Source organism: Malania oleifera, chromosome 7 (assembly GCF_029873635.1).
Source record: "Malania oleifera isolate guangnan ecotype guangnan chromosome 7, ASM2987363v1, whole genome shotgun sequence".
NCBI classification, from domain to species: domain Eukaryota; kingdom Viridiplantae; phylum Streptophyta; class Magnoliopsida; order Santalales; family Ximeniaceae; genus Malania; species Malania oleifera.
The window spans coordinates 84,290,500-84,313,603 of record NC_080423.1 but is presented as its reverse complement, the minus strand read 5'-3'; the positions used below and the strand labels follow the sequence as shown (position 1 = coordinate 84,313,603).

At 39.0% G+C, this 23,104-nt stretch overlaps 1 protein-coding gene and 1 non-coding gene across 4 annotated transcripts in view; both read left to right on the top strand.

The window, feature by feature from the left end:
- Nucleotides 1-23,104, top strand: part of LOC131159832 (L-type lectin-domain containing receptor kinase S.4-like) — a 57,530-nt gene that overhangs the window by 24,963 nt on the left and 9,463 nt on the right. Inside the window, exon 4 of one of the 3 annotated variants that reach the window (XM_058115011.1) lies at nt 16,336-16,469. The exons of the other annotated variants lie outside the window; for them this stretch is intronic. The gene's annotated coding sequence lies outside the window, so the exon portion shown is untranslated. Of the gene's footprint in view, nt 1-16,335; nt 16,470-23,104 lie in introns of those variants that run through there. 3 annotated transcript variants of the gene reach the window in all.
- On the top strand, nt 11,913-12,019 carry LOC131161061 (small nucleolar RNA R71). Its single transcript, XR_009138222.1, has one exon. It is a non-coding gene; the product is annotated as a small nucleolar RNA R71 (small nucleolar RNA).

Here is a 23,104-nt window from a genome sequence, read left to right as displayed (position 1 = left end):
TTAATTTATTTGGCATAGCATATTTCCCTTACCTAATTAGCTGGGAGGCTCACCTCCAACTCTATTCTCACGCTCACGTCGTACTATCCCCAAAATCTTGCAATAATGCATATAAACATATATCTAATAAATCAACTATATTTCTTCGAATATACATACTCGTAATTTTCTAAACTATAATTTCCCTGAGCTCCTAGAAATTTTCATTGCGGTCCCCAACTCATGACTGTAGGCTCCCGAAAACACCCTAGTCCTGAAAATATAATATCCTAATTTATTTCAAAAAACTCTAGTATTATCTTCCCTAACATGTTCTCCTCAGTCTAGAAACACCCAAAACCTAATAAAACTGAAATTAACTAATTTACTCAAATTTTAGAATAGTTCCCAAGTTAGTCTAACCTACAAATCACTCCAGTAGATATGTAGAGAATCTTCCCAGGAGTGACGTGGCGGCTTCCGATCGTCGAACTGGTGAAAAACGGGGCTGAAATCGAAGAAAGGAGGAGGAGGAGGAGGAGGAGGAGGAGGAGAGAGAGAGAGAGAGAGAGAGAGAGAGAGAGAGAGAGAGAGAGAGAGAGAGAGAGAGAGAGAGAGAGAGAGATGAGGTTTTAAGCTTATATAGAAAGTTGGTCCACGTGGACTTGTCGATGAGCCACAACTTCTTGTCAACGAGTTAATGAAGTGAGCTCGTCAACGAACACCTTCTCCTCGTCGACGAGTTTCAAAATCTAGTACAGTCCTCTGAGTAACTTCTCGTCGATGAGACGCATGTCCCCGTCGACCAGCCTTAGAACCCTGCTTGTCGATGAGCCCTTCTTCACTCGTCGACGAGACCTTGTTGAAATCTTTTAATAAAATTCCTTTTCTTTCCTTCTTTTATTATTTAATTGTTATAATTCTTTGGGTCTCTACATTCTCCCCTCATAAAAATTTTGTGCTCGAAATTTACTATCTATATTGTATACCATCCTAAAATAAAAATGGGCTACTTATTTTATTAATAGCCCTCACTTATGGCGGAGGAACACCGTGGTTACATAAGCAGCTCTGGGAGATTACAAATATACTCACAAAATAAAATTCTTCCAAAACCAAAACTCTACCTATTCTATATTCTAAATTACAATTATACTTTCATCACTCTGTACCAAACAAAATAAAACTGTCATTATTTGAACTATACAAATCACTGCTGTACCCCACTGAACAGGTGTGCGTATTTTTGTCTGATTTCTTTCTCAAGCTCCCATGAAGCTTCTTCCATGGCATGATTTCTCCACAGGACTTTTACTAGCTGAATTTTTTTACTGCGCAATTCTTGTTCCTTCCAGTCTAAGATTTGTACTGGAGTTTTCTTATAAGCTAGAGCATCACTAAATTCCAATTATGCATAACTGATGACATGGGAAGGATCTGGAACATATTTCCTTAACATAGAAATATGAAATGCGTCATGTATTCTGAACAAAGCTGGTGGTAAAGCTAACCGATAGGCAATTGACCCAATCTTCTCAAGTATCTCAAACGGGCCAATAAACCTAGGGCTCAACTTACCCTTCTTCCCAAACCTTATAACTCCATTCAATGGTGCTATTTTCAAAAAAACTTGATCACCCACTTCAAATTCTAATACCTGGCGACGATTATTTGCATAGCTTTTCTGCCAAATTTGAGCTACACTGATTCTTTCTCTAATAAGTTGGACTTTATCGTGTGCCTGTTGTACTATTTCTGACCCCAAAACTCGCCTCTCACCTAACTCATCCCAGTATAAAGGAAAACGAACGACACCTCCTACCATAAAGTGCCTCGTAAGGTGTTATGCCGATGTTGGTCTGATAGCTGTTATTGTAGGAAAATTCAACTAGTGGTAAATACTGGTTCCATCTACCCTCAAAATCCAATACACACGCTTGCGGCATATCCTCAAGTACCTAGATCGTTTTTTCTGTCTGACCATCTGTCTAAGGATGAAAAGAGGTGTTGAATGCTAACTGAGACCCCAAAGCCTTCTGCAAGCTCTTCTAAAATTGTGATGTAAAGCGTGGATCACAGTCCGAGACTATAGATACTGACACTCCATGAGGTTGAACAATCTCCTGAATGTAAATCGCTGTCAATCTGTTCATAGGGTAGCTAGCTTTAATAGGTAGAAAGTAAGCTATCTTCGTCAACCGATCAACAACTACCCAAATGGCATTCTGACCATCCGGTGCCGGCAGTAGCCCAGTGACGAAGTCTATGGATATATGGTCCCATTTCCACTTAGGGATGAAAAGTGGCTGTAACTGCCCTGCCGGTCTCTGGTGCTCAACCTTAACCTACTAGCACATCAAGCACTGTTGCACAAATTCAGCAATCTCCCTCTTTATGCCACTCTACCAGAAATACTCTCGCAGATCCCTATACATTTTAGTACTGTCAGGGTGAACCATGTATAGAGATCTGTGAGCCTCCTCTAGAATCGTTCTTCTAATATCATCATCTGTAGGCACACACAATATGGTGCGAAACCTCAGAGCTCCATCATCAAAAATACTAAACTCTTCTCCCTGACCATCCTATACTCTGGCTATTACCTCTGCTAATTCTACATCATCTCCTTAAGCAGCTTTAATCTTTTCATATAGTGTAGGCTGCACCACCAGGCTGATAGTAAATGCTTGAGGATTACCCTCTACCAACTCTATACCAAGTATCTCCAGATCCATCAGGATCGGATGCTGAACCTCCATAGCTGCCAGTGCTGGTCCCACTGATTTCCTGCTCAGAGCATCTGCTACCACGTTCGTTTTCCCTGGGTGGTAACTAATAGTGCAGTCATAATCTTTAATGAGTTTCAGCCACCTTCTTCATCTCATATTCAGCTCTTTCTGGGTAAAGAAATACTTCAAACTTTTGTGGTCCGTGAAGATTTCGCCACTATATAGATAATGCCTCTAGATTTTTAAAGCATAAACCACTTCAACTAATTCAAAATCATGCACAGGATAGTTCTTCTCATATTCTTTAAGCTGTATAGATGTGTAGGCGATGACTCTACCATGCTGCATCAACAAGCACCCGAGCCCCTTCTAGGACGCATCACTATATATAATGAATCCATCCTCTCTCGATGGAATAGTTAAAGTGGGACAGTATCCAACCGTTGCTTCAACTCCTGGAAGCTCTGCTCACATTCAACGGACCATTTAAATCTCGTATTCTTCCTCGTGAGCCGTGTCAAGGGACCTGATAGTTTGGAAAAACCATCCACAAAGCGCCGGTAATACCCTGCCAAACATAGAAAACTCCTAATCTCCTAAATATTCCTCGCCCTCAGCCAATCAACTACTGCTTCTATTTTGCCTGGGTCAACTGATATACCATCCCCGGAGATCACATGCCCTAGAAAGGTGACTTACCTAAGCCAGAATTCACATTTCTTAAATTTCACGTACAGTTATCTTTCCCTCAATATCTGTAATACCAGCCTCAGATGATGCTTATGTTCCTCAAAACTCTTTGAGTATACTAGTATATCATCTATAAAAACTACAACAAACTGGTCCAGATCATGATAAAACACCCAATTCATCAGGTCCATAAATGTTGTCGGTGCATTCGCCAGACCAAACGACATAATGAGGAACTCGTAATGCCCATATCTGGTCTTGAAGGTCGTCTTTGAAGCGTCTCTGCTTTGACTTTCATCTGGTGATAACTGGACCGGAGATCAATCTTGGAATAGATCTGAGTCACCTAGAGTTGATCAAATAGATCATCAATTCTAAGAAGAGGATAATTATTCTTTATCATCACTTTGTTTATTTCTCTGTAGTCAATACACATCCTCATGGTCTCATCTTTCTTCTTCACAAATAAAATAGGTGCTCCCCAGGGTGACACGTTGGGTCTAATAAAACCTCTATCTAATAGCTTATACAACGGATCTTTTAACTCTTTCAATTCTACTAGAGCCATTTGCTAAGGCACTTTAGATATAGGTGTTGTCCCTAGAAGCAGATCAATTGCAAATTTTATCTCCCGATCAGGTGGTAAGCCAGGTAAGTCCTTTGGAAAAACATCTAGGAATTCTCTAACCACTGGAATGTCAACTTGTTTCAGTTCTTCCTTTTGTAGTTCCTTTATGTAGGTAACATATCCCTAGCAACCACCTAGAAGAAATCTCTTCGCCTGAATAGTTGACACTAGCTGCGGCAAGGCACGCACATGTGTTTCCACAAATCTATATTCTTGCTCACTTTGGGGTCTGAAAATTACTTCTTTCTGATAACAGTCTATGCTGACGTGATTAGCTACCAGCCAGTTCATACCCAATATTACATCAAATCCCTGCATATCTAGTATCACAAGATCAGCTGGTAGTACTTTCTCCTGAATGCACACTGGAAAGTTTCTAAGTATCTTCCTACACCTTATAGTAGATCAAGTCAGCGTGGCAACAGACAACTCAACATCTAATAACTGTGCCTCTACCCCAGCCACTTTTACATACCCCGTCGATTTAAAGGAATGGGCGGCACTTGTGTCAAACAAAACAATAACTATATATGATAATACAGTAAGTGTACCTGTGACAATGTCTCCAGCAGTCTTGGCGTCTCCCGGCATCAATGCATAGACCCTCGCTGGTACCGTATTCCTCTGCTAGCCTCCACGGGGTGCCAGATGACCATCCTGGTTTAGTCTGGGAGCTGGTGCATAAATTGGCTGTCCCTGACATGATCGAGCCATATGGTTGAGTCTCCCACAACGGTAGTAGACATTCTCCCCCAGCCGACACTCACCTAGATGTCTCTGTCCACATCTGGGGCAGGTAGGATAAGACTACCCACCCTGAAATCCACTTTGCCCTATTGTCTGCCTCTGAACCCCACCGGATCTACCTCCTCTCCACAGGCCTCGGTTGGAACCCGCCGAAAAACTCGAAGGCGCGGGCCTCTTCTTCTGGCTTTGTGTCTCAGTCTCCCTCGGCAAACCCTCCTCTGCTATTATGGCCCTGTCAACCAGCTCTGAAAAATCCTGTATATTCAATACGACCACCTATTTATAAATGTCCCGCTTCAAATTCCTCTCGAACATCTTGGCCTTCTTAGCTTCATTTGGGTCAATATAAGGACAGAAATGCGACAACTCAATGAATTTCACCGCATACTGCTGGACTTTCATCGATCCCTAGGACAAGTTCATAAACTCCAGTACTCTAGCTTCTCTAACCGAGGCAGGATAGTATCTATTAAAGAATATGTCTTTGAATTGGGCCCAGGTCGTCGCACTAGAATGGATATCTGCTCCTCTAGTAACTTCGTAACCGTCCACCATCTCTCAGTCTCTCTTGCCAACTTATACGTGGTATAGAGGACTCTATGCTCATCGGTGCAATGAAGCACCGTCAGTATCTTCTCTATCTCCTGCATCCAATTCTCAGCAACTGCAAGGTCAGATGCTCTTGACAATTTCAGAGGATTCATCTTTGTAAACTTCTTTATCGTGCAGCCCTGTACTGTAGACGGACCTCCATGCTCATTGGTGCTCCGTGCTATCTCAACCATAACCTACTGAGCTATACTACGCAATACCACATCTAAAACCCCGCCTCCTGCGCTAGAAAGTCCTATTCCATCATCCCCACTAACGTGGGAGCTACTGCCTCCTGGATCCATCTTGAAATAACACCAGATTATCTTGAGAATCCAAACCTCATAATTCTAATTAAATATCTCTATACCTCCTATTTCCAATTTAAGGTCTAGTTATACCATATAGAAATAGAAACTGATAATAGTTTACTATGGTTTTCCTGAAATCGTCACCCCAAGAAAAACACAGAAACCACCCCGAAGTTCCTGCTTCCAGATTGCAGAACAGAACCCTAAATTTCATCCTAATTCCTCAACATTAACTCACTGATTTGTTCTATTATTCTCAAAATTTCATTCCTAAATTCTAGTATTATTTTCTACTATACTCTAGAGTCTACAGAACCTAGCAACCTAGGCTCTGATACCAAATTGTAACGACCTAATTTTTCATGCTATTTTTTTTATAATAATAAACAAAATACTGACTAGTAAATATATCTCGTTCTCTGAAACCCAAAAACATAATACCTAAGCAGCGAAAAACATAAAGTGTGCAACCAAAAACACAATACCAGAATTTTCACCACTTATGTACATCACTCTAGTTTAAAAGTCCAGATTCTCTAGGATTTATAAAAAATACATCTCACCCAAAAACTACTTACCCTATAAACAGGGCGTGATAGGTGCAAACTGCAAGTACACAAAATCGTAGTATTACAATATAAGGATGTGTAGAGTATCGTCCTCAGGGATTGATTTCTTAATTTTATCAAGTACCGAATTTATAATAACCTTGATTTTATTTAGAAAAATTAATAATTTTAGACTGCGAAACTTAAACAAAGCTACTTTAAATGAACTATTCAAGAGAATTTAGAACTAGATACCGCTTATTAAATTACTGATGGTGAAAACTTCTAGGGAATCGATTTCACCTAGTTTCTCACTATGCTTTACTCATCTAGCTAATTCGATTGCGTTTTCTTTGTTTGTTAGAAAATCCCCAATTTTTCCAATAGCCTCTTTCAATAGTCAATCAGAACCTATTCTTATTTATTATTTAACATACGATTATGCAAATTAATAACGTAAGAACACAATAAGACCCTCGATTTTTAATGCTACGCAGGTTCATACAAGTCTTTCGATCTCTATATTTACCTACATTGAATTATCCAAGATCTATCCTATAATCTCCCCTTTCGGTAGTAAATTACAAGACCAATATCATTTAATTAATGGTCAGTTAATTAAAAGCATTAAGCTCAAAATAACTTAAACAAACATTAATGAAAACTACTTCATATTAGCATCAAAGAGCAAGCATAGTTCGAAACTGACTACATTGTTTTCCTAGAATACAAAAATTTAGTTCATTCTGAAAATTAAATCCAATAATAAAAATTTCACCATGTTTTCTTTTATTTGGAGAGTACGGGAAAAATCAACACTCGCAGCATTGCCGTCGCGCGTCGCGAACACTCTGAGCCCTGCCGTTGTTCGTCGCCTTCCTATTCCGAAAAGATTTTATTTTTCTATACCGCTAGCCCTCCTTTACCGTTGTTCGTGTTGTTTTTCAATGCAGCGCAGCACCTCTAAACGACTTTAAGAAAGAAGATCTCTCGAGACGGATGCCTCCACCTGCGGCCTCCTTCTATTTGTGTTGCCTCTCACCAAAGAAAAAACATTCCAACCCTCATTTTCTTCCTATCCGTGCGGCTCCCAATGTGCCTCACACCCCCAGCCAAAATAAAACCTTCCTCCCACCCCCTTTCAAGAAACCCTAAGTGGCCTCCTTGCTTCTTTGACTTTTTAATTCCTTTTCTTCGACTTTTCAATTCCTTCCTTTCTTTTCTCTTTTTCTTTCTTTTCTTTATACTGTGTTTCACCCAGCGCATGATCTAAGATGATCCGGCTGCATGGTCGGGTTACATCACACTTTTTTATTTTTTTTTCTTTTCTTTTTTCAAAGGTACATGATCAGCCCTCCACCTTCAAGCCTAATTCCGACCCTCCTACAGCTCGTAACGTTCAAAGCTCAAAACACGAAAGTTGTATAACTCTTTCTCAAGTTTCCCCATAATTTTGAATCGTCTCAATCGAAGTTTGGATGAGAAAGTTATGCCCAGATTACGGAGAATTGTCGAAATAGCCTATAAAACAGCATATGGTAACTTCACATTTGATTTCGACCTTGATGCAGCTAGTATTTTGCAAAACGCAAAACATGAAAATTGTAGAGCATTTTCTTATATTTCTACGACATCCTGAATCATCTGAATCGGAGATCAGATGAGAGAGTTACACATAGATTACAAAGTACCATTGGTTTTTAGCTTCCAATAGTTGTCCTGCAATAAAAAGTACCAAAATTTCATAAATTATTCAATAAAACCCAAATATTATAAATAGAACACAATGTTAGAATATTGAGAGTAATTAGGCATTTAAATAAAAAAATATAATTCATAATGCATGAATTAAAGCACCTAATTACGCAATTTAAGCGTGTAATCACACCCCCAACTAACATTTTGCTAGTCCCTAACAAATAACGTGAATGCAATTCAGGGTGGTACCATACCAATTTCAGTGAATGAATGTACGTGCAACACAACCATACCCTTTTACATACAGGAATATCACCAAATTTCACACATACTCATTCATACCCAATTCACGCAACTCCAAAATAAGTCATTCATGTAAGTTTCATCATTATATAGCCATTAAACACATTATACTCACATAAGATTAACCAGCAATCACAATTGAGAGTTAATGTAGTCATATAAACTCGAGTATAAATAGGCGAAATCTCAAAACGTGTGTAATGTGTGTGACTCGTTACACCCAGGATATCCATGGACACCTAAAGAACTGTTGCTTTGACTCGGCCTAACTGATATACCTTCAAAAACACTCAAAAAGGACGGTTTCACTCGTCGTATGTGAGGAGGAGTGTCATGATCAAACATCCCACATACTGCAAGGAGAAAAAACGCTAAATGTACGGAGCGGACTAGTCTGAAAAGGATCTAGCCTATTTACGAGGTGTCGGATCCTTCACCTTAGTATCTTCGCACCTACTCGTCCTATCCAACCAAGGCCACCCTAGATCAACTTATTCACAAACCAGACGTGAATACATCTGAGGCATTAGGCGGGTGAAGAGTCTTCATATATGAAAAACATGTGTCGTGTCCCTGACTTTTGTTGTAGTTGTGTGGAGCAGGTATTATCTTTCACCTCTTCTGGGGTATTTCTATTTCTCTTTTTCTTTCTTCTACTCATTTTTCAATTTCTTTCTTTTTATGGTCAATTAGGACAATCATAACACTTCTTTTATTGGTTTCATACCACCATTGTTCATTAAACTCGAACAAGAGTCCATAAAATAAGTCTATTTCTAGGGGCGGCTCAACCTTCATATCTTGAGTAGGCTACAAGACCTAGGTTTCTGTCTCCCCACTAGATGTTACCTTTAGGCTAGAAATTTTAAAACTAAGACTAGTGTACAAATAATATCCAGAAAAAAATAGAGAAAGTTGAGTTTCATGAACTCTGAGTTGACGTTAAAAACTCAAAAGAATGATAAATGACTTAATAGTACCTCACAAGGTGTCACAGTCGCTACAGGCACTCTCTCAGTGTTCACAAGGAACCCTAAGTGCTACAAGTCACGTGAACGTGTATTTTTTTTAAGCCTCAAGAGATACCATGTAGATACAAGAGTTTATATAACCAGATTAACACAATTGAACTACAAATCAGCCTTCAATGAGTTACAATTCACATTTTAACCATATAAAGAGAAACTACACATAAATGACCCAAGTGTGTACTCCTAGGTTATATGCAAGTATATGAAGGGCATAAGTAGTGTCACACATAGCCTAATCATCCATATTCACACCTTTTTTTTTTCTTTTTTCAATGTTATTTAAAAATGAGAAAGATTGAAGAAAAGAAAGAAACTTCCCTGCTTATTGGTGAATTCATCGAGTAATTAAATTTTCAGCTCTGTACTCATGCCAAATAAACCTGCATCGAAAATCTAAATTATTCAAAAGTGCATAGATAAATAAATAAAGTAATAAAGATAAAGGGAAATAAAAAAAGAAAAAGAAAAACTCTTTCGGTTGCCTCCCATAAGCGCTTGTTTTAACATCTCTAACCAGATGTTTCAATCTTCATCAACCAGGATCTCCAAAAGGAATAAATGTACAGTTCCTCTCCATTTGTTCTCCATAATAGTGCTTCAATCTCTGACCATTCGCTCTGAATATGTTCCTTGTCTTGTCCTTCAAGTCTATCGCTCCAAAAGGGAAAACTTTGTCAATTGTATAAGGACCTGTCCATCTTGACCTTAACTTACCTGGGAAGAGTTTTAATCGTGAGTTGAAGAGTAGAACCTGTTGTCCTGGAGCAAACTCACGCCTAAGAATCTGTTTTTTATGCCACTTCTTCGTCTGCTCTTTGTAGATTTTTGCATTTTCATACGCATCACCTGAGAACGCATAGCAAAGATGCTTAGGGAATTGTTTTAACTCTTAAGATATAGGTTGCTGCATCTTTTCTTTAGAGAATACATAATCCGTCCTTGCTACCACAGGTTCTAGCCTCCCCACACGCTGTTGTGTTGTAATCTGCTGCAAGGATCGTTCTAGGTGATCAGCTGGTACATCTTTTTGAAAGGCTTTTTCTACACCTTGCTGAATGACATCTACTCGAAAGCAAGTACTTGGATCTTTTGGGAATCTCATGTCTTGGTAGATGTTGAACATAACCTCTTCCTTGTCCACTCTTAATGTTAACTCACCCTTTTGAACATCAATTAAAGCCCTTCCAGTGGCCAAAAATGGTCGCCCAAGAATTAGTGGAACTTCTTGGTCTTCCTCCATATCTAACACCACAAGATCAGTAGACAAAATAAATTTATCCACCTTTACCAATACATCTTCTATGATTCCACGTGGATACTTGATGGATCAGTCTGCTAGTTACAAAGAAATGGTTGTTTGTTTCATCTCTCCAAGTCCCAATTTCCTGCAAATAGAAAGTGGCATAAGATTAATGCTAGCACCAAGATCACATAAAACTTTATCGAAAAATGAATTTCCAATAGTGCAAGGCAAAGTAAAACTCCTTGGATCTTTTAATTTTTGAGGCAATTTCTTTTGAAGAATAACACTGCACTCCTCAGTAAGCTTCACTATTTCGAACTCCTCCGACCTTCTTTTCTTGGAAGTGACGTCCTTTGGGAATTTGACATAATTTGGCATTTGTTTCAAGGCATCTGCAAAATGAATATTTATGTGAATTTTCTTGAAAATATCCAAAAACATAGAAAATTACTTATCTAATTTTTGTTTTTGAAAACGTTGAGGATAAGGAAGTGGAATAGAGAGAGTAGGAGGATTGTCTGAAAATGAAATTGCCGGTGACGTGTCAATCTCTGCTGGTGTGTCATCCACCATCTCGACTTCTTCCACTTTATTCTTGCCTTGACCATTATTTTTAGCTGCATGTGTGGACATGATTTCCTTTGATGCTAACTTCTCAATTTCTTTTCCACTCCTAAGTGTGATGACATTGCATTGTTCCTTTGGATTCACTTCGGTGTTGCTAGGAAAAGTTCCTCTCTTTTGGGAATTTATACTCATGGCCAGTTGCCCAATTTGCATTTCAATGTTCTTCATAGTGGCTCCCATATTGTTGCAATGAGTCTTGATGTTGTCTAGCTGTGCATCAGTCTTTTTAAACCTTGCTTTTGTCTCTTCAACAAATGATATCATGGCATTCTCAAGTGACATCTTCTTCTCACCTTGATGACTATCAAGTCCTGGAGGAGGTTGCAGCATATTCCTTGTATTTCCATAAGACAAATTCTCATGATTTCGAAGCCTTGGATAATAATATTGTGGCACTGAATTACCCCTATAGTTGTAGTTCCGATTGTTGATGTATTGAACCTGTTCATGACTCGCTTCATTGCTCGAATCTATCCTATTTGTAGCTGCCACATATTTTGCACTTTGTGGTATCCTCTGGGTAATCAAAGCTGAAATCCAATGGGATAGAGAAGCGAGTTGAGCTGAAAGTGCAGCAAACGACTCCAATTCATGAATTTTAGCAACTTTCTTAGCCATAGTTCTTTCAGTTGGCCATTGATAGTTATTTGAGGCCATTTCTTCTAAAAGAGAAGTAGCACCCTCAGGTGTCTCTGACATCAAAGTTCCCCCAGATGTAGCATCAACTAAAGTCTAAGTTTGCTCATTTAACCCATTATAAAACATCTGAATCTGCAACCAATCCGGCAAACCATGTTGTGGGCAGCGTCGAATCAAATTCTTATACCTTTCCCATGCTTCATAGAGTGATTCAAAATCATGTTGCTTGAATTGACCAATCTCACTCCTAAGTTGAGCTATTTTTGCAGGTGGAAAGAATTTAGCTAGAAATTTTTCTGCCATGTCCTGCCAACTCGTGATACTCCTTGGTTTTAGAGACTGTAGCCAACCTCTTGCTTTGTCCCTTAAAGAAAAAAGGAATAATCTCAGTCTAATGGTGTCTTTAGTAACACCATTGATATTCACAGTATCACAAATCTCCATAAACATCGTCAGATGGATATTGGGATCATCAAGTGGTGATCCACTAAATTGGGTCTGCTGCACCATGCTGATTAATTTGGGTTTGAGCTCATAATTGTTGGCATTAATGGGCTAGCGTGTGATACCCAAATAGTTGTCATTCAAAACTGGCCGTATGTAATCCTTCAAGGCGCGTGGTTGCGCATAATCTTTGTCGCAACGTCTCGGACCTGGCCCGGAGAGAGAACCGTGGGTTCCGGTTGCAAACAAGGGAAAATGGAATGTGTGTTTTGAAAATGTGATTTTTCGTGGAAAACATGTGTGATAGAGTTGCCACTAACCTTTTGAAGTGTGGTTAGAACACTTGATTGCTACTCCGTTAGGGGTAGAATTAGTCTGTGTCACCAGAGTTGGGTTCGGGAGTACAGTTACGCGAGGGGAAGGTATTAGCGCCCCTTATGCGCCCGTTCTTGCGAACGGTACCAGATTAATAAAAAATTATCCCTGAAATAAATCTAATAAGCCTATTGAAATTATTCTCATTCAAAAATCAAAAGAATGAAAATACCATATAGGTATTCCCTTAGAACCGGGGCCAATCCAATACTCCGAAGAGTCTGTGCCCTTGGTTGCAATCATCGGGAAGGAAAATCAAAAATAGGATACAAAATACGCTCCCATGGGGTTTTTAAAATCTGTAGGTTTTTCTAAGTAGGAAAATAGTATTCCAGGAGGTTTTAGAAATTTGTTGGGGATGGAAATTATTTTCTATGCCTAAAAGATATTTTTGTGATTTTTCCTTAAGTGTGAAAACATTTTTGTGATTTTTCAATATTTTTCCTGAACTTTCAAAATTACACAAATAAAATCAATAGAAATCAAAGTATGAAAATGTTTTTGGGATTTTTGAAAATTTTGTGATTTTTATGAATTTTCTGAATATCAATAATAAGAAGCAAATGAAATGGAGAAAGTTGGCATGAACCGGTTCGAGGGAGGACGAATCGGTCAAATGTTAATCGGTCCGGGAAAAATCAGATTAAGGTCTTGGTCGAGACCATGAATCAACACGCGTTGCCTGACGCGTGGGTTGTGTGTGTTTAGGTGCATGCTAGCATGCATGAATGATGCATAATGCATAATGCATGTGTGGTCACGAATGTATGACCGTGTGTATGCATGGGTAAGCGCATGCGTGAACGCACGTGCATGCATGAATGAGCATGTGCACGAATGTGCGTGTGTGCATGGATGTGCACGTGTATGAATGTATGTGCAGGCATGGACGTGCAGGTGTATGAATATGCATGCATGCATGGATGGACAATAACCCAAATGATGATGTCATGGGTGGTGTCGGAATGCCTAAGTGTATGTGTGCATGGATGGGAATGAGCAGACATGCACGGTGTGTGAATGAATACGCACATGTCGGCATGCGAACAACAACACTGATGCATGAATGTGTGTATGCATGTGAGACACAAATGGACACGCATATGCATGGTATATGAATGGGCATGCATGTGTATGCATGTATGTATGTGTGAATGTGTGTTCACGTGTGAGTGAATGCATGCATGTGCATGGATGTGAACGCATATGTTCACGTGTGAGTGCTTTCATGCATATGCATGGATGTGAATGTATGTGTTCACGTGTGAGTGAATGCATGCATGTGCATGGATGTGAACGCTTGTGTTCACGTGTGAGTGAATGCATGCATGTGCATGGATGTGAACGCATGTGTTCACGTGTGAGTGCATGCATGCATGTGCATGAATGTGAATGCATGTGTTCACATGTGAGTGCATGCATGCATGTGCATGTGTATGAATGTGGGTGTGTATGAATGCATGCGTGCATGTGACTGTGTGAAATTGCATGCATGTGCAATGAATGTGAATGTGCGTGTATGTGCAACTGCATGCATGTCTGCATGGGTGGGCGAACACATGTGTATGTGAGTGCATATTTGCATGTGTAAGGTCACGGGTGACAATGTACCGCATGAGTGTGCGTGCACGGACGAAAAGGATCATGCATGCATGGTGTATGTAAATGCGCGCATGAATAACGACGTGATGCATGTGCCCATGTGCGTGTGTGGATAAGGATGAAAATGCATGCATGGTATGAATGAAGTACTAGGTGATGATGCAATGCATGCATGCATGCATGAATACACGTATATATGCATGTGGGTATGTGAAAGTGTATGAATGTGTGCAAATGACATGTGCAAATTGTGTGTGCATAAAGGTGTGTAAATGACATAATATACAAGTGAATGTTAGTATGCAAGTTAGAGTACAAGAAATTAAACGTTAGTATACAAGAAAGTAAAGGTTAGTATACAGGAAATTAAATATTAGTATACAGGAATTTAAAAGTTACTTTACAGAAAATTAAAAGTTAGTAAACTAGAATTTAAATGTTAGTATACAGAAATTTAAAAGTTAGTAAACTGGAATTTAAATGTTAGAGTGCAGGAATCTAAATGTTAGCATGAGTTAGTAAATGCATGAGTTAGGGTTAGTATGAATGCAAGCAAATAAATAAAATGTTAGTGAAAAGTTAGTAAGTGAGGGTGTGTGAAAAAGTGAGTGAGCGGTGTGCGTAAATGGTGAGTGTGTGTGTAATGGTGAGTGAGTAGTGTGTGTAGTGATGTTGGGTTAGTGATGTAGCACTAACCACATGGGCTTACATCAAGCACTTGGTGTGCACCAAAACCAAAACCTCAACCCCTCACTCCTTTAAATCAAATTTGGACTCCCTAAATCACAAACTAAGATCTAATTGATGTTGCCAATTCCCAAAAACATTTTAGCCATTTGTCTAGAAAAAAATTGGTTCAGGCATTTTGTCAAATGGGTGGTGGGTTTTTTTTAAAACCAAAGGAATGTACAGGGAAATTTTTTTTTACGATAAGATCCAATCACAACCACACCAACACCAACAATTTTAAAAAGCCCCAATGTTCACAAACAAAAATAAGATCAAATCCAAACCTCAACAACCAAGCTTACTCAGATGTAAAGTTTTATAATCGGATGAAATTGAACACAAGGGAGTTGTTGATTCTGATTGATGTTGAGGAGATGGAGGTTATCGGTGAGGCATGAAGGAGTGGTGGAATGGTTGCTGGAGTGGGCTAATGGAGATGGCTGAGAAAGGATTGGTGGTGGCTTGCAGAGGTTGGCCGAGAGACAGGGTGATGAAGGAGATGAAAGAGAGAATCAGAGGGAGGGAAGAGTCTGAGAGTGGAGAGGAAAGTGGTTCGAGTCCAGTTGCATGTTCTGGTGGCTGAGGGTTGTTGCAATTGGGTTTGGAGCAGGTGCTCGAGGCTGTGGGTCTGCGTGAGAGGCTCGGATGGTAACGAGGTAGATGAATCTGTGGGTTTGCCGTGAGGGTGTACAGGGATGGTCGGAGATCTGGTGAAGGTTGAGAGTGGTTTGGGTTTGGTTGGTGAGGTGGAGAGAGAGATGGAGCAGCTGGAGTGTAACGACATGCTATTTAATTGGATTTTTTTTTTAAATTTTATACTATAACATTTAACATGCTCTGATACCATACTAAATTAAACTCAATCATCAACCTAAGCAGCGAGAAGTAGAAATCAAATAAACATAACCATATGTAATTATATACAATACCAGAGTGTTAAAGTATTTCCCAAAATAAAAACATATATGACTGTTTCCTCAGAATGCCCTCAACTGGCTAAGATTATACAAAAATACTCCCAAAATACTCACTCTAATATCAGGGCAATACTGAGGCCCCTTTATTTGCGAGCCTAATCTGCTCGCCTACTTGGATCACCTGAAAGATGTTAAATTAATTGGGATGAGCCAACGCTCAGTAAGAAGAAATATGCTATTGCTAGTGTGTGGCAAATGAGTTACAATAATATGAAAATCTGTTTCTATAAAATCATGTATAACTGGATCTGTAAATACAGTACAAGTAATAGAAACCACCACCATTTTCATGTTGCTTAACATATTAGTATTTTAGGTTACTATTTAAAATACTTCTAATATACATAAGTATATTTTCTGTCTCTGTAAATCTATATATACATAATAATAATTGAAAATTTCTCTGTGGATAACTGTGTGTCATAATTTAACCCCTCATGATAGGGTTGTGCGGCCCGTAGGCGAGATCTACCCTGACTGGCCGACTAGGGTAAACCACTATACTCTCTCGGTCTGATCTACCCTCTTCAACTCATATCTGATGGGGAGTCTATCCACGTCAAGGTACTATATGATCGACCTACTACTACGTATTATTTGAATAGGTGGTTGCACTCTGTAAACTGTATGTAGCTACGGTACCGTACTCTGTAACTGTATGGTTCAATAGGGTCTGATACTATATAATATATTTCTATATACAACTAGTTGTTTTACCATGATTCTGTAATAATTGTATAAACCATGACAATGAAATAAACTGTAACTGTATCATCTGTATTTATGGACTGAACTGAAATCTGTAAGTCATGATACTAAAACTGTATAATCATGGTACTGTAAATTGTATAATCATGGTACTGTAATTACTATAAAACATAACCACTGGTTGTATATTTTGTAAATCATATCCTGAAAATACTGTAAAACATGTTTCTTTACTATGCCCATATTCTCAAGCTACACAGTAATTTTTAAACATATTATACATAAATGATAACCTGTATAAATTTCTATCGTAAATAATCATCTGACAAAAACGTATAGTTTATACTGAAACATAGAAAAAATTTGCCTAGCATAACATATTTCCCTTACCTGTTTCCTGCTAAAAATCCCCTACTATAACGGGTCCAACATCCGCAGGGTTCTCCACTTAACACCTTGAAAACCATAAATCCTAGAACAAAATATCAATATTTCTTTACCTGCATCATTTCTTACAACTGCTGGAAAGTCAAATTCCGAATAAAAGACCTTACCTTGGATTTGAGATGAATTCCAACTTCGTTCCACCAACGATCCGCTCCGGCAGATTTGCAGAGAACTCCGCCAGAAGTGTCGTGGTGGTCTCAGATCGTTGATCCGGCGACTGACGGGGCTGAAATCGAAGGAAGAAGAGGGAGGAGCCGTAGGGGTAGAGAGAGAGAGAGACTGCGGCAAATTTTTTGTGATTAAAATCAGTTTAGGGCTATTTATATTGCGGGATTCGTCGACGAACTACATCATCTCATCAACGAGTCCTTAAGTAATTTCGTTGACGAATCTTACCCTTCGTCGACGAAATTCAAAGTAGTCCAAATTCTTCTCTCGGTATTTTCTCGTCGACAAAACTCGCCCTTGTCGACGAGGTCCTGTTGTACCCTCGTCGACGAATCCCCTATATTCGTCAACGAGACCTTGATAAATTTATTCGGGTATTTTTCCCAAAGTTCGATGCCGTCGACAAAGTCGACTGTCTCCTTCTGTTACTGTTTCCATTTTTCTTCCTTTTTATTATTTAAATATCATTATTCTTTGGGTTGTCACATGGAGGTTAAAGGTGTGAGCTTTGGATCTGTTGGGGGTTCAGAGAGTGAGCCGAGGGTGGCTTGAATGGTTGATGGGGGGAAGCTGGGAGCGTCCAAGCGAGGATAGCTGCTGGTGTGGTGGTCACGGGTGAGGTGGCCGAGAGTTGCAGCGGGCTCGGAGCAGGTAGTTGTGGGCTGCGAGAATGAGGGAGATGGGTGGCGGTTCTAGAAGCGAGAGGGAAAGAGAGAGCTGGGAGTCCAAGGGAGTGATGGGAGATCTGGGAGGCTGGCGGGTGGTCACGACCGAGGGTGGAGGTGGTTATGGTGCTGGGTGGCTGGTATGGAACATGGTCTGGCAGAGGGAGATGGGTTGGTGGCCCGGTGCTTGGTTCTGAGGGTGAGGATGAAGGCTGGAATTGGTTTTGGGATCTAGTAGAGCTGCAGGGTACTGGTAGATGATGGAGAAGTTGGCCGGGAGCGCTGGTATGGTGGCTTGTGAAGGGAAACCGAGAGAAGAGAGGGGGAGCTGCTAGTGTGGGTGAGAGATGAGCCTTCGAGAGTGTGACTGGGGAGAGTGGTTATGGAGAGATCTGCAGAGGCGGGCGAGATCTGCCGAGAACTGGGAGAGAGGATGAGTGAATAGTGAAAAAAAATCGCCCCCCCCTCCCTTTATGTGTGAAATCTAGCCATTATAGGCTTCTTTATTTATTTATTTATTTTTTTTGTGTCTTTTTGTTTGTTTTGTTTTTCCTTTTTGGTGTTTTGTTTGGCTAATAATAATAATAATAATAAGTAGTAATAATAATGATATTAGTATACTAATAATAATAATAATAATAATAATAATGATAATAATAATAATAGACTAATAATCATAGCTCCCTCCTTTTTTGATGTTTTTCCCCCTTTTGTATTATTATTTTTTATTTTGTATTTTTTTATCGACCCTATCCTCCAAGAAGAGAGACTCGGCCGAACATTGAAACTGATTTCTCGAAAATCAAAGGACCCGGGCTCAATTTTCCTAAAATGCTCGGAATTTGGTTGAAATGCGCCGGGACTAGGTAAAAACAATCAGACTCGCTAAAAGTGAATCGAAACTCGGTACAAACCACCAAACTCACTGAAAACGAACCAAAACTCGGTACGGGCACCGAGACTCGGCAATGACGACCGGACTCAATGAAAACGAATAGAAATTTAGTAAAAACAACTAGACTCACTCAAAATAAAGACCGAAACTTGGTAGAGGCATCGAAACTTGGTAAAAACAAACAGACTTACTGGAAATGAAACGGGACTCAGTAAACATACTGGGACTTAATTGAAACTCTGAGACTCATGGAAGACAAATAGGGAGTCGGTAAAACATACCGAGACTCAACTGAAACTCCAAGACTCACGAAGGACAAATCAGGACTCGGTAGACACACCGGGACTCGATTGAAACTCCGAGGTCCCTGGAAGACAACACGGGACTCGGTAAACACTGAGGTTCCTGGAAGACAACATGGGACTTGGTAAACATATCGGGATTCAACGAAACAAAATCGGGATTCGGTGAGAGAAAATAGACTTATTAAAAATGAAAACGGGATTTGGCAAAAACAATGAGACTCATTGAAGACAAACCGAGACTCGATTGGGTCTTTCAGAAGGGACCTCCAATTCCCGGGGCATGAGGTCAACTTTATGTGTTGGGTCTTCTTTGGGGCAGCCTGGTTAAAATTGGGGTGTCGACAATCTTGTCTATTCTCCATGGCTAGTACCCTCTTTTTCCTTAGTACTCTAAGCGTTCTTTCAATCTCCGGATCAAAAGGAATAATGGCACATGTTCTAGCACTACGCATCCAACATAAAAAAACACACTTGAAATATAGAAAAATAAAAATAATAAAATAAAATAAAATAAAAAGAAAGAAATAAATAAAAATATAAAAATAAAATTCTAAATTAAAACCAAGATTACTTTGCATTGATATTGGCAAAAATAAGAAAAACTCAACTCCCTAGCCACGGTGCCAAAAACTTGATCGGTGCAAACTGCAAGTGCTCAATATCGTAGTTTTATAATATAATGATGTGTAGAGTATCGTCCTCAGGGATTGATGTCTTAATTTTACCAAGTACCGAATTTATAATAACCTTGATTTTATTTAGAAAAATTAATAATTTTAGCCTGCGAAATTTAAACAAAGCTACTTTAAATGAACTATTCAAGAGAATTTAAAACTGGATACCGCTTATCAAATTACTGATGGTGAAAACTTCTAGGAAATCGATTTCACCTAGTTTCTCACTATACTTTACTCATCTAGCTAATTCGATTTCGTTTTCTTTGTTTGTTAGCAAATCCCCAATTTTTCTAAAAGCCTCTTTCAAAAGTCAATCAAAACTTATTCTTGTTTATTATTTAACATACGATTATGCAAATTAATAACTCAAAAATGCAATGAGACCCTTGATTTTTAATGCTACGTAGGTTCATACAAGTCTTTCGATCTCTGTATTTCCCTATGTTGAATTATCCAAGATCTAACCTATAATCCCCCCTTTCAGTAGCAAATTACAAGACTAATATCATTTAATTAAAGCATTAAGCGCAAAATAACTCAAACAAACATTAATGAAAATTACTTCATATTAGCATTAAAGAGCAAACATAGTTCGAAACTGGTTACATCGTTTTCCTAGAATACAAAAATTTTGTTCATTCCAAAAATTAAATCCAATAATAAAGATTTCACCATGTTTTCTTTTATTTGGAGAGTACGGGAAAAATCAACACTCGTAGCACTACCGTCGTGTGTCGCAAACACTCCGAGCACTATTGTTGTTCATCGCCTTCCTATTCCGAAAAGATTTTATTTTTCTATGCTGCCAGCCCTCCTTTATCGTTGTTCGTGTTGTTTTTCAATGCAGCACAGTACCTCTAAATGACTCTAAGAAAGAAGATCTCCCGAGACAGATGCCTCCACCTGCGGCTTCCTCCTATTCGTGCAGCCTCTCACTAAAGAAAAAAAAAATTCCAACCCTCATTTTCTTCCTATTCGTGCAAACCCCAGTGTGCCTCACGCCCCTAGCCAAAATAAAACCTTCCTACCGCCCCCTTTCAAGAAACCCTAAGTGGCCTCCTTGCTTCTTTGACTTTCCAATTCCTTTTCTTTAACTTTTCAATTCCTTCCTTTCATTTCTCTTTTTCTTTCTTTTCTTTGTGTTGTGTTTCACCCAACGCATGCTCTAACATCACACTTTTTATTTTTTTATTTTTTTTTCTTTTCTTTTATTTTTTCAAAAGTACATGATCTGCCCTCCATCTTCAAGCCCAATTCCGACCCTCCTACGGCCCGTAACTTTCAAACTCAAAACACGAAAGTTGTATAACTTTTTCTTAGGTTTCCCCATAATTTTGAATTGTCAACGAGTTAATGAAGCGAATTCGTCGACAAACACCTTCTCCTCATCGACGAGTTTCAGAATCCAGTACAGTGCTCTCAGTAACTTCTCATCGACGAGATGCATGTCCCCGTCGATGAGCCCCAGAACCTTGCTCGTCGACGAGCTCTTCTTCACTCGTCAACGAGACCCTGCTGCAATCTTTTAAGAAAATTCATTTCCTTTCCTTCTTTTATTATTTAATTGTTATAATTCTTCGGGGTCTCTACATACTCAGCTAAAATGGATATTTTGATTGAGCTTAGTTTGGCCCAACTGCTCAAGTTGGTCAAATTCCATTGGATTTGGATAAATCCTACTTGCTTGGCTTGATTGTTTGAGGGTGTGAAGAATTGAGGTTGCCTTGGCTATGTCTAGATGGCTTGGTTGTTGCTATCCATCTCGATTGTGTTTGATTGACTCACATGACACTTGTTTTTCTCAGTCAAATTTTAGATGGTTTTAATTTGTCCCACTTGAGGAGTTTTTTCAGGATGGAGTCTTTAAAATATAGTAATCTTGAGTTTAAATGTAATTTTCAAACTAGGAGTGGGACACCTTGACATAATTGGTGTGACCTAATTAAGGCAATTAAAATAATGAAGGGATTATAACTCTAAAATAAAGAAGGGGAATTAAACAAAAGGGCAAGACCCTTGAAGAACTTATAACTCCTTACAAATCAAAGGCGCTTCGTATTTAATACCAAAAAGGATGCCTCATGTATAATGCAAGATTCTTAAGAAAGTTAAGGGGCACAACTCATCTTTAACATTTTTACTACATTATTATTATTTTTTTCTTTACTAGAAAAGGGTGACACCTTCATTTATTTATTAATATACCCTCACTTTTGGCGGAGGAATATCGTGGTTACAAGTTAAAACAAACCAATTAAACTAAGATAAACAAAATTAAACATAACTAACAAAGGAGATAAAAACATAAAAACAACCAAAATCAAAACGAAATACACCAAACAAAACACTAGAGTTGAACTAACGACGAACGGAAACGAGACCCCACCTATCCATCCGAAGGATACCTTTCAGATAACGTGGTAGAAGGTGTTGCCCTTCGTAGATTACATTGTTTCCCATTTCTCCTTCTTTAGTAAGAAAATTAGCCGCACTATTGCCTTCCCTATATTGATGCATCACCATGACATTCACTCCTTCTAACTCTGCCACGAGCTCCTCTCAAAATTCCCAAAGATACCACAAAGTATATCTGCCTTTCCGAAGTTAATCAACTACAATTCGCGAGTCACTTTCAATAATCACATTGACATAATGCAAACGTTTACACAAACTAATTCCTTCCCTGATTGCTTTTAATTCCGCACTATTATTCGTAATATTACCAAAATAACTTGAAAAAGCCGCTTTTACCATGCTATGGCAATCCCGAATAATTCCTCCACCTCCTGAAGTACCTGGATTGCCCCTACAACTCCTATGACAATTAGTTTTATCCACCCTACTCGAGGTTTAACCCATGAAATAATTTTTCCAGGCCTATCGCAAACTCCTTGATGCTTAATTTGAAACTCATTCGAAATGTTAATGTCTGACTTCTTCAATTTTTGAAAAGAATTAGTGCTCTCAGCAATAAAACTAACTCAGAATCGAACACTTCTCTATATCTGATCTGCATTTTGATAAACTCCTTTCATTCTCGCTTTACATCTTCGATTCCAGAGGCACCACGTAATCAAACATGGAATCAGCTCGATTAAAATACCTTTAATAGACGATTTTTGAGCATAGTGGAACCGATTTGCCATTTTGTTTTTCTAGGGAAGAGATCGTTGGAAAGGAATCCCTAATGCCACACTAGCCCGACGCCAAACCTCTGAAGCCACTTCACCTAAAGAAAGAATATGATACATGTTTTCCTGGCTTCTCTAAACACAACAATCACAAGTCGAAGCCATCGATATTCCTTTGGTTTGAATTCTATCATCTACAACCAAGCATATAAACCAG